Source organism: Coenobita brevimanus, chromosome 23 (assembly GCF_032717465.1).
Source record: "Coenobita brevimanus isolate Jiangsu-jjx chromosome 23, ASM3271746v2, whole genome shotgun sequence".
Taxonomy (NCBI): Eukaryota; Metazoa; Arthropoda; class Malacostraca; order Decapoda; family Coenobitidae; genus Coenobita; species Coenobita brevimanus.
In genome coordinates, this window is record NC_136976.1 from 27,902,542 (window position 1) to 27,915,449 (window position 12,908).

The following is a 12,908-nucleotide window of genomic DNA, read 5'->3' on the forward strand; positions in this document are numbered from 1 at the left end:
TGGCTCCGGTACCTTTTGTAGGCCTTCTCCTTGTTGCAGACAGCATTAGAACAAGCGTGATTAAACCAAGGCTTTCTTGCGTTAGTCAAAGGATATGAGAAAGGAATGTATGCTTCCATGCCCAAGAGAATAACCTCCGTAATGCGCAAGGCACATTCAGATGGCTCACGGCCATGGAAGCAATAATCATTCCATGGAAAATCAAAGAAGTGCTGCCTGAGAGCCTCCCAGTCCGCGGCTCCAAAATGCCACAGACGACGTTTCCCTGGAGGGTCCACAGGCCGTACCGGAGTGATAGGACAGGTTCACTAGAGCACTACCATTCCCATCCACTTCTGCAGGCACACCCAATCACCAACTGCTTCATCCATCTTCACATTCCCTACTTTTCCATTCATATCTCCAGTCAAAAACACTCACTCCTCTAAAACTTTTCCATGCATGCATCCACATTTGCCGATAATTCTTTCACTCTTATCACCTTTAATCTCACTTATTCGATTTGGGAATATCCCTGTGTTCTGAAGATGGCACACTGTCATTCCTCTGTGTTTTCGCCTCGGATACACGACAGGAGAGCTGTGGGTCAGATTGCTTTCGTTAGCGCTGCTGCATTTTCAGAACCTGAAGATTGTTGATAGGCTGGTCAGGTGCAAATCTAAGTTACGAGGAAAAATGGATGGGGTGGGTAGAAAGAAATGGGTGAGAAAAGGCTAAGGTGGAGGAAAAATGGATGGGGTGGGTAGAAAGAAATGGGTGAGAAAAGGCTAAGGTGGGTAAGAGGCGAAAGGGCAAAGGTGATGGTTACTGCTGGGGCAACGCGAGACGTGAGCACTCTTTGAAAACAGCCGCTGTGCAACTTCGGATTGCAAGTGTAAAAAATGACAGAGTGAGTTAGGAGGAATTGGCAGGACGGTAAAGGATGAATTCAAAGTTTTTTCCTTGAAAATGCACCACCACCACCAACAAAAACAACAAAACTGCCAACAACAACGAAACTGCCACAACAACGAAACTGCCACAAAACAAAAATAAACATTTTTCGTCCTTATACTCCTTGCATCTTAAAATTCGGGTAAAAATGCAGAGTTAAGCGACATAAATCTTTGCAGCAGTGATTACCCTGCAGTCCTCGTAAGAATCATAATTGCCTCGTCTGCCGTAATTACAACACGGAGTAAACCACTTATGCTGAATGGGAGAACTTTCGCCATGACTTTCATTAGCTTTTTTGTTTCTGATAAACGGGTCCACTAATTATGGAGGATGGTATGTTTGTTTGCGTCAAGAAGCTTATGATGTACTGTATGTTATATTTAACAATAGTAAAAAAGGAGAGAGGGTGTTTAAATTAGCACATGAAAAATAGCCCAAAGAGAAAAGTAAATTTCGTGTGAAGATATGGATAACCAAACCTCATTTCTGCATGGCAAGTAAGATCGGTATTTTATATTTTGATCTACGTAGTCGGCACATGTTAAGAGAGACGACGGCAAGAAACAATATCATACAGTGATGAACCCTCAAGTGAACTGGAAAAAAAAAAAAAAAAAAAAAAAAAAAATGCACCAGTAATTCTGATTACTTGAATTATGACCCCCGGGGAAAAGCTAACATTCTCTCCAGTATGTTTGACAAAAAAATCTACTTTAGAGGAAATAAGTCAGAACGTTCCTGTACTAGAACTTGACTCTCCCGAAATGCCCAACTAGAGCAACAGACTAGATAATTAAGTAAAATCAAACCTACTCAATTTACTAACCAACAAGCTCCAGGGCTACATGGAATTCCTAGAAAAGTTTTGAAAAAGTATTCTAAAAAACTTGTTTCTGTTCTAGATAAATTATTCAGTCTATGCACAGTATACATACTTTTCTTCCTCCAGTTCTAGAAAAAGAAGGCAACATCCACCCAATGCCAAGCTAGGAAGTTCTTATGATTCCTCTGATTACAGACCCATAGCTATCACATATTCTCTTGGTAAAGGATTTGCGATTGTTGTTAATATGCACATTGTTCAACATATTAGACCTAACAACTAAAATACTGAGAGACAGTATGGTTTTTGCCCTGAGGGATCAACTGTTGATATACTCCATCTCATTACTCATACAATCCATCGTCAACTGACTAACATGGAGAAACCCATCCAGTAGCCCTTAATATTTCCAAGGACACAAAATATGGAACCGTTTCCTGTTGTCCAGACTCCCTTTCTCAGGCCTATCATCTTTCGTCCCATTAATTTCCTAATATCTCAGATAGATAAAAAAAAAAAGGTTGGTGATGCATATTCATATTTCTGCTCAATTAATGCCGATGTGCCACAATAATCAGTCCTGGTTGTCTTGTCGGACACCCATAATCCCATTCATTTATATGCAGATGACTCAACTGTTCACAGTTCCTTGTCACTCAACCACCCTTTCAAAAATTCTGGTGTCATTAACTCTCAATTCAACACTTTCCATAAATCAATACTTATCTAAGAATAATGAATGAGGACAAAATAACATTGTCTCATTTAATGCTAAGAAAACCAAATAAGTCCAGTTTACTAACAGGCAGATATTGCCTGACTTATATATTTCTTTCAATGTAACCTATTTTCCCTTCTCTAAAAGTATTGAACTTCTTAGTGTTCTTTTTTTTTTTTATATGTCCGACTCTGAGCAGAGACTTCACAGCCTGTTCCCAAGGCCCAGTAGTCCTCCTACATGCCATACACCTCCACTTGTCACCACTTCGGCGCTAACACCCACCGTCCGGGCTGTCTCATACAGGACTGGTGTATTGGTATTAGCGGGAGTCTTTTTGCGACATGTCGGCGGGTTATCTAGTAGATCAGTAAAGATTGCTTTATGAAAATCAAATACTTGAACTGTTCCCTGCCCAGCCGTGATTCGAATATGAGTCCATTAGGACTGCAGGCCATCTCTCTGTACGTATTCAGCCACCGCCTCACCCAACATCACTTGCTAAAACCGCCTCAGCTTGGATTATACTGCAGACTTCGTAACTTCTATTACTGACAAGAGTCATGCAAGCTCTCAGATGGAGTGCTGTTTACCTTTTTGGAGTGGACATGAAAAATCTTCACTAAAACGACTGGACAAAATTCAGAGCAACGCTGTGCGAGTAAGAATAGTTAATAATCCAGCAGTTACAAATGAACTACCCTCCAACGAATAAGATCGAGTTAATTCCCTGAAATAATTTTATAAAGCCTTTAATGGTCAATGCTAAGTTGAAGCTGCATCCGTTCGTTCAAAGATTTCCTGCACATATAGTGCAGGCCGGGCCATACATTAGCCCGGTCAGTGGGGTATGGACTGGTTAAACAATAGTAAGTGGGGAGGACAGGACCTGGGGATTGCCAGCACACACGTCCTGTCTCCTGGCTGGCTTTGTGGTCTGTGTCCAAGCTGCATCCATTGTGCCACTGGAATGTATATGCCTTACTGAACAGCTAGTTGTATAATGTGATTGGAGAAATGCACTGTATAACCGTTAGGATGTCTGTTATGGCTACTTTAGAGTTGATGCTAGGTCAGCTGATGTTTTTGTTTTCTCTCACACAAGGAGGAGCTCAGATTTCATTACACGCCAGACCTGTATTACTAGGGTCAGTAAATTAAGGACCTTCACTCCAAGTTTGCTTTGCCACACCCACCAGAATCCACATACATCACCGCCTGTCCACACTTTCACTCGTGTTACGCGAGCATGTTGAAGCGCTGAAGACCTGACTGTCACACTGCCATATTATAGAACTTCTGCCTATTAGAATTCCTTTAGTCTTCGAGCCACTTCTCTTTGGAATTCGCTATCCTAGATTATTCCCCCTCCCCCCCAAACTTCAACCACACCAGTTCAAGTCAAAATGTTTCAGACTTTATGAATAGCTGAAGGACACCTGTTGTCTGGTGTATGTAATTTGTAATTTTTTTTGTCTTTCTCCGGTTCAGTATCTGTATCTATCTGTCTGTTTATTTATCTATCTGTCTATCTATAAACCTACACACACAAACAAACACACACACACACACACACACACACACACACACTATATATATATATATATATATATATATATATATATATATATATATATATATATGTGTGTGTGTGTGTGTGTGTGTGTGTGAGATACTATCCAATCTTATCTGTCCATAAAATCTCTTGTAAGCTGAATGAAATAGCTGGCCAGTGACCAGAATGAAATATATGCATAATAAATAAATGGTTCGACGTTCAGGTTAGATGAAGAGGAAAACAAATATCCTTTCTTTCCAATCACATCCTTAGGGGCACAAGTTAATGGTTTCTTGGGGAATACCAGCAGAAGGTTTCTCCGCATAGAGAAGTATGCAAGGAATATCTTGCTTTTAATACTGTTCAGTGACAGCACAGAAAAAAATATTTTTAATGTCTGCGATACGACTTTAATAACATTAATACCATTACATACATTTATTGCACTGTACATGTCATACGAGTACTTACTCACTTTAATACCATTTCATACATTTATTGCGCTGTACAATTCAGACGCAGCGTGAGTGTATGAGGAGTGAAGGATGTGAGATGTGCTGAGGCTGGCAAATATTACTGTTTCTCAACGATAATAATTATTTATTTACTCGTGGAACTAATTTTAAAATGTCCTGTATATGATACATGCTTATTATATTATTATTTGTCGCTTCATATCATTTACCAGTATTATCCAACTGTGCTTAGTCATGATTCAATGTCAAAAAGTCCGTAAAAAAAAAAAAAAACGAGTTTGGAAGAGGAAGGGAGAATAATTTACAGTAAAATTCTGCGAAATATCGCATAACCAACTCACAGACATCGAATGTCATTATATACGAGTACGTTGGATCAAGTTACACAAGTAGAGTGCTCTTTGTGGGCGCGTGACAAGCGAGAGAACGCCATGTTATTACAATTTCCTCTGATATAACGGAGCTGATGCCAAAAAACTGTTACGACGGAAAACATTTTTTAATTTGAGTTCGTAATTAAGGTGTTCACTGGTTAGAGCCAAGCACTCTCCTGGAAAACCTGGTATTCCCAGGGGTTCTTACGTCTTTATGGGTGAATTATTAGTTGATAACAAAATTTACTGAATGAATGTATCACATGCAGAAAGAATTTCAACTCGACTTCACACAGGAGTAAAGTTATTAGCTTCTGCTTAGTGTGACGGTCAAGTCTGGTCGGGCCGGCCCGATCATTTCCAAACTTATCTGAGAGTAAACATCGCTCGTTCGCTCGTAATAAAAATAATGGATAAATAACGTCATCAGTATGATGCAAGTAATGTACAAGTTTAACAGAAATCTTTGTTTTGGAGGTTGTTGAGACATGTATCATTTACGATATACTGGTTGGAGTGCGCCAATCTGAGTGACCGCTTTGCAGTCATGAATGTTTATATCATTACTCACTATGTGGGCCAACCACACGTTATTATACCAATTATTTCGTTATTCCTCGTTTAACAACAGAATCTAGACAATAATTAGACACCAGTGACCATCACTTATTTTCTTCTACTTTCTTATATGTGGGTAAGAAACTATAGTGAACACCCTGTTTACCCCTTATGTATGAAATATCCTACCTAATCGAATACGGTATACTGTACTCTTCCGCTTGTAGTTAGAATCAGGTAAAAATGACTCCTTAGCGGTGAAACATGTCTACTATACGGCTGACAGTGGCCAGGAATCTTAAGACTGTGATTAGCTAAGTGTGCATGAACAATTCCAAATAATCAATACCTCATGGAATGTGGTCATATGATTCTACCCAGTTGTGTGCCAGTGTTCAGTTATTATCGTTTTACTGCCTATGTGCGTGCGTGAACGAAATCTCTTTGACGGCAGCCTGGACATCTTCATCTAAACTACTGTTATACAGTATTTATTCTAGGAATCAACGGGGACAGTGGAAACAATGGACTTTTACTCACACGGACTGTATATCCCCCCCCCCCAGTGGCCACATATATGGTAGCCTAATTATTTCACTGGATGGATATGACATGACGGGTTGTTGGAGTTAATTGTGAAATAAGTTCTGTCGCTATGGTTCATACCATTGATATTGTTATTACAATCCCTCGCCATTCATTACGCTTACAGAAACTACTACCTGTACGTTATCTGTTCACGTAATGAGAACTGCTGCCGATGTAGCCGTTGCTCGTGTGTCTGAAAATTTTTTAATGATATGAGTAATTAGTCTTTTTTTCTTTGTGCTAGTTAAACTAGTTTAAAGTAATCAGTTGATAAATATCATTTCCGTATAGTGTTATGTAAACATGACTGTTTCGCCCGAGTTATGTCATTATCACTTCCATAACAGAATCCTGTTGTGGATCAAATTATAATGAAATGGATGAGCGAAGCACTTAATAAAGGAGGAAAAAGAAAGGCTCCGTGCATGGCGATGAGGTAGTCGTTGTAGGAAAAGAAGAGTGAGAGTAAGAAAGGTAACGTGCAGAGAGAGTTCACATTGGTTCATCTGCCCATCCATCATTCCGGCCACAACCCACCGATCACCCATTCATCACCCTGCCCACAACTCACCCGTCAACCCTTCCATGACACACCCATTATCTCCACCCATGACCCACCCATCATCTCTCTCACGATACACCCATGACCCAGCCCATGACCCACCTATCACCCTGCCAATAACCCATCCATCACCTCTCCCACGAGTCACCCATCATCCCGTCCATGACCCACCCATCCACCCTGCCAATAACCCACCCATCACCTCTCCCACGACCCACACATCGCCCCGCCAACGACCCACTCATCATCTCGCCCACGACCCACTCATCACCTCGCCCATGACCCACTCATCACCTCGCCACAGTAGATTTTCTCGAGTGAAATTAAACCGTGTCGTTCGTATTTTATAGCCCCTGGTGGCGGGCTGGCCATGGAGCCATACAGCGACGCATTTTAACTGCACATCCCCACCAACACTTCCGAGCCCAGATCATGCTACTGTTTACTAACATCTTGGAAGAGGTAACGTATTCTGCTGATACATTTTCAGTATCTCCAAGCGATTTCATTAATCTTTAGGACAACCCTTTAGTACAGAATTAGTGACGATTAAAGTTAACCTTCCCTAGTTCGTAAGTCTCTCGTAATCTGAAGAGACGCTTGTGAATTTACCAGTAATTAAAAAAAAAAATAACAAGAGGGACACTCAGTGGAGCGCATTCTCCGACAAGGGCAACGAAATTTCCAAACCACTGTTCATAATGAGTTAGGTTTTCTCATCATTGATTAGGGTTTCTCAAAAAAGCGTTTTCCGGATCCAGAATCTGTAATACGATCCGAATCAATCCCAAAAGTTAATCGACTGTTCCCTCGGACATGGGCTTGTCACGGTTTTTTTGGGAATTAGTGTATTAAGGAATTCTTTAAGATGTTGCTTTTAAATAGGGGCAAAAATTGACTTGTGAAAATCAAGCAGTAAGTTTACTTTATTCCAGCTTACTTCGCCGATTCCCTAAGGACGAAAATTTATAAACTTTCTCAATAGTACACAGCAGAGACTAATCACTCATGCGTGCTGTTTGTTAATACTGTTAGCCTCTAGAGAAAGTTACTCCACCTCTGACAATCAATAACTAATGCTATTAATGATAAACAGGTTCTTGCCGGTGCATTAACTCCAGGCTGGCACAACGGATTTAAGATTAGTACAAGAGGACTGGCCTAAGTACCAGTTATGAATAATACAAAGCGTTTATTCGAACTAGGAGCGGCATGTAAAATAAGCTTAATGTGGAGAAATAAAACACGAGTTTAAGTTACATTAAGCTCAAGAAAAAGAACTGTAAATTTATTAATTACAATGAAATAAATTTTATGTTACATGTCTCAAATGAATTCAAAATAACAAGGAGAATACACTCACTCACCCACTCAAAAGCTAAGCTTAAACCTAGGAAAAAACGAAAAGAAATACTGGTCAGTAGAGGGGGCTAAGAGGAATGACTGGGCGTCGGTTCTAGGACGGATGCTGCAAAGCGCTAAACCTCTCGCCGATTCACGCTAGGTGGAGATTCAGGAACTCGCTGTACACGACGCTGCTCCACGCTGGGCCAACGAACCTGCTCTCACGGCACTCTAATCCTGACTGACTTCAAATTATGAGAGGGGGCGAGGGATGGCCGTACTTGCTAACGGCCAACGGAAATAATGTGAGTGATACACACCCACAATAAATCACTCAGCGAAGGTGCTAATGTCGCGCGCAAGGATGATTACATATGAAACAGTGAAAAATGTTCTGAAAACCGTCCCAATCGAGTAAATGCGTGGACGGTTAAGCTGAGCGATACACAATGAGAATTCCACTAGAATTCGCGGTTTTCACTCTGATGAAAAAAATGTCACGAATTTATAAACATGCTCGACCAATTTGTGACAGGGCTATCTATCAAATTTTGTCCAGATCTCTCTTTTAGTTTTTGAGTAATCCTGCTAAAAGCAAAACAAGAAAACAGACAGGGGTGAAAACATACATTCCTTGTGGGAGAAAATAATCTCATTGAAGGGGTGACTATGATCACACTGACAATATAAACATATATTGTGCTTTAGGTATGCACTGTCGGTGGCATAGAAGACTTCGTAGTACCTTCGCTATTTATTTTCTGTCATACAACTAACAGTATCTCGTAAGCAATGCATATCTGTTTAATATCAGCATAATCATCATCAGTTAAAAAAAAGAAAAAAAGAACAGAAAAACAGGAGGAACATTAAGGTACGTGCAACGTACAAAATAAATAACTGAGACAGAGGAATTATGAAATCTCCTAAGGCAGAATAAACTACAGCCCCTTGTTGGGTGATTCAAATACTGATTGTTAAGTTTTGTACCCAAGTGACGCAAACAGTTCACTAGTGCTGAGGTTAGGAAGAGCCCTGTGGTGTTGCTGTGAACTCCTTTAAATGGATGACGTATTTTTTTATTATATTCTTACTCTTTGCGGACAGTATTACTCATCCTAGAAGAAAGGTTCTAAAAGGTTTGATGAAAGCTAAATAAATAAAATCACATGATTTTGATGTTTCTCCTAGTGTACGTAAAGTCATCAGAAGGTAGTAAGACTATAATGAAAGATGCCGTATGAATGAAACACTTATGAGAATCTCTGTAGAACTGCGCTGTGTTTCCATAAGATTTTAACACTGTCACAAAATAGTAATCTTTCATTGTAACTTGAGCGTGAAAATTAACAGGAATGCATATGGGTAATGTAGGGTATAATGAACTTAGTCGATATGAAAAGATGAGAAATGGGAACTATGGAAATGACGAAAAGAGAGATAGTACAAGGTGGAAGGACAAAAATAAAAGTGAAAAAAAAAGAGAAAATGTGAGAACAAAATGACTGAGGTGAAACTGAGCCGGAAAATGAATGAAATAGGATGAAATAAGTATTCAGTGTTGTGTCATTATGAGAGAGAGAGAGAGAGAGAGAGAGAGAGAGAGAGAGAGAGAATGTAAGTTAATTATATGGATAAAAAACATGTGTTCATATTACGCTTCAAAGGAAAACGGACCTAAAACAACATGAATATAACAAAATGAGATGGAGAACGAAACAAATGGAAAAGACAAAAACTTGTGCAGATACTTATTCGCGTGGTATACACTCATTTAAGTAAAGCAATCGACTCGACAAATAAACGACAAAGCACAGATAAACCATGGGAAATAAGAGAATCTAGGACTCTTCCACATGGACTTTTACAAACAATATTCAAGAAACAGTAGAAATAACAATGGCCAGGAGTCACATAGAAGCATTAGAACCTCACACATTCTGACTCAAGTTGTTCAATATTGTTGGTCGGGCAAAAAGTAAAATAGGTATTACTCCATTTCACTGAGCTACGTTCATGGCATAACACTTCTCATTGCCAGGTGCATCACGTCTGGCACTAAAAAACGGAATGTCCAGAAAGTAATGTAATGAAATGGGTGTTCATATTTCAACTTGAACCTCGGTCTACGCAGACAATTCATGTACCGTGCATAGGAAATTTCATAGCGTCTCTTTCTCAGCAATATATTTTCTGTATTGGAACATTTTGAAAATTTGTATGTTACTGATGCAAACTATGTAGGCACTAACAATGTATTAAAAACATAACAGACTATACCAGGAACTAACTAGAAAGCGCTCAAAGAGCGCATACCAACACCAATGCCATTGCCATTAAAAAGGATCCGGATCCGGATCCGTGGATACAGGATCCGGATCCAGATCCGCCCCGAAATTTAATCAATTCTTTCATGGTCCATGACCCAGCTTTCCACAAGATTTCACTGAAATTCATGAAGAGCTTTTGGAGATATTGTGCGGGATACTCTGGCTGGGGGATCCGGATCCCCCCCCAAATTTAATAATTTCTTCCTTGGCCCATGGCCACCCTTCCACAAAATTTCAAAATTCGTTCATAACTTTATGAGGAATCCCGGATCCAGATCCGTGGGTATAGGAACCAGACCCGGATCCGGATCATCCCCAAAATTAAATAAATTCTTTCTTGGTCCATGGTCCACCTTTCCACAATATTTCATCGAAATTCAATGAGAACTTTCGGAGATATTGTGCTGGATACTCAGGATCCGGATCCAGATCCGCCCCCCAAATTTAATCGTTTACCGTGTATTCTTTGGCCTATGGTCCACTCTTTCACAAAATTTAATCAAAATCCGTTGATAACTTTTTGAGTAATCCTGCTAACAGACAGACAGACAAACCAACGCGTGGTAAAACATAACCTCCTTGGAGGAGGTAATAGGTATTACAAATCGTTAAGAAAAAGGTGCTACGAAACCTACACGGCGACTTGAATCCAAGCGTATATCTGAGTCCGGAATCAGTTCGAACGAGACTTCTTCACGATGACGGGAGAAAAAGAACATGATGGCAGAGCCATCTTGTAAATTGCACTGTAGGATTCGTCTCTTTCTCTCTCTCTCTCTCTCTCTCTCTCTCTCTCTCTCTCTCTCAGCAATTTGTAATTCCTGTTACTCCTAGACATTTTTCTATAATACGCATATTTTAGTACCATCGTCACAGTTCATCATTACTGTATAAGAGGATACTGAAGAGTGACGTTCAGATTATAACGCAGAGGAAGAGATGTTATGAGATCTCCAAAACCACTTCAAGTACATGCCTAAAACGTAGCATGTATGAGCCTGACAGTGATACACGTCCTTACTCACACCGAATCCAGGCTCGGAATAGCAAAAGAGGCTCCAGCACACGCACGTAAACATGCACGTTAATATTATGATGGTACTCACACGCCGCAGCCCTTACAGGTCTAGAAAAACACTCGCGCGCCCTTACTTGAAAGTCCGTTACCTATAGTAGACCTTGATCAGCATAATTTATTGATAATTACCAAAGTCTTTAGTTCATTGTCTTGATTTTGTGAATAAGGCCCTAAAGCCTGTGGATTCTTACGTTGTGCAATTGCATGCATAAATGTTATAAACCTCATTACAATTAAATAATTAGGCACTGAGTAATGACTTTCGTGAACCAGGAATGCGATTTTCGGAACCCAAAAACCATATTTAGAATATTAAGATGAATTTTACAAGAGATCTCCTAAAAACTGAACGAAGCTAATGCTCGCCTTTGTACTGCACTGTAACTGCCACTGATACCCAATGCATGTTACTCATGCTGTACCCGCAGTGTTAACGCAAGGTACTCGTACAGGTGTAACGAAGGCTGGACTTGTGAGGTAGAATTCGACAGCACATAAATTTAGATATCAAAATATTTGCCCTTCATTCCTGTGAATCAAGAGAAATGGGGTTACACAGGTAGCATAACTTCCTCTAGTTTGGTGTGTCGTATACCTGGTGTGTGTAATTTATGTGTTATTCATAATTTTCTCTTAAACTATATGAGTGTGTGTGTGTGTGTGTTGTTTCACAGATGTCATCATCATCATCATCATCATCATCATCCGGACCTCCTTTCCCACCCTTGGGCAGTGTGAGGATGATTTGCATAGGTGTCTAATCTGAAAATCATACCAGTATATGAATACCCATAAAAGACAAATTGTGAAATGTATTAACATATTTCCAGTTTCATTAGTTACAGACTCACATATTACCTAGTACACGCATACATTTTTCCCACAGCACACGTACAGAAACACATAAACACATATATCCACAGCTCATCGATGGTGTAAGTACGCTCTCTATGCATTTCTCATACACGGTCATCCCATATCTCGTACATACATACCCGACCTACACTGGAAATATACTCCTACAGTATTTGCACATAATTCCATGGTTATTTATGTCCTTTGCCCCACCACATACAAAAAAACAGTCCACTCTGTATGCATATGCTCTTTCCATGCATGTCATACCGTTGGTATACACGCTCTTCATAGTGCACTAACTCTCAGACTCCTATTATTTAATCTAGGCCAAAAAGAAGGATGGATTTGTTCCTATTACGAAAAGGTTAATTTGCCAATGTTAACGCACAGACTCCTGTGCACGTAAGTCACCATCGGCAAAATAGACCTGTCTTACATACGTCAGAATTATATACCTGAGTTCTCCCGACGATTAGAGAACTAATGCTCATAAAGTGGCGTAATTACCAAGACCATGCGCTCGACGAGGTTGGACTTGAACGATACTTATCCATATATTTCGTTGCGCCTGTTAATTCTGAGTATCCTAATAATAAGGCTGATTCTAAATTATAATGCTGTAATGAGTGACAGGGTATAATATAATGTACGCTTATTAAAGCAAGACGCGAAGCATGTTATTTTAACGAATGTATTCATATATTC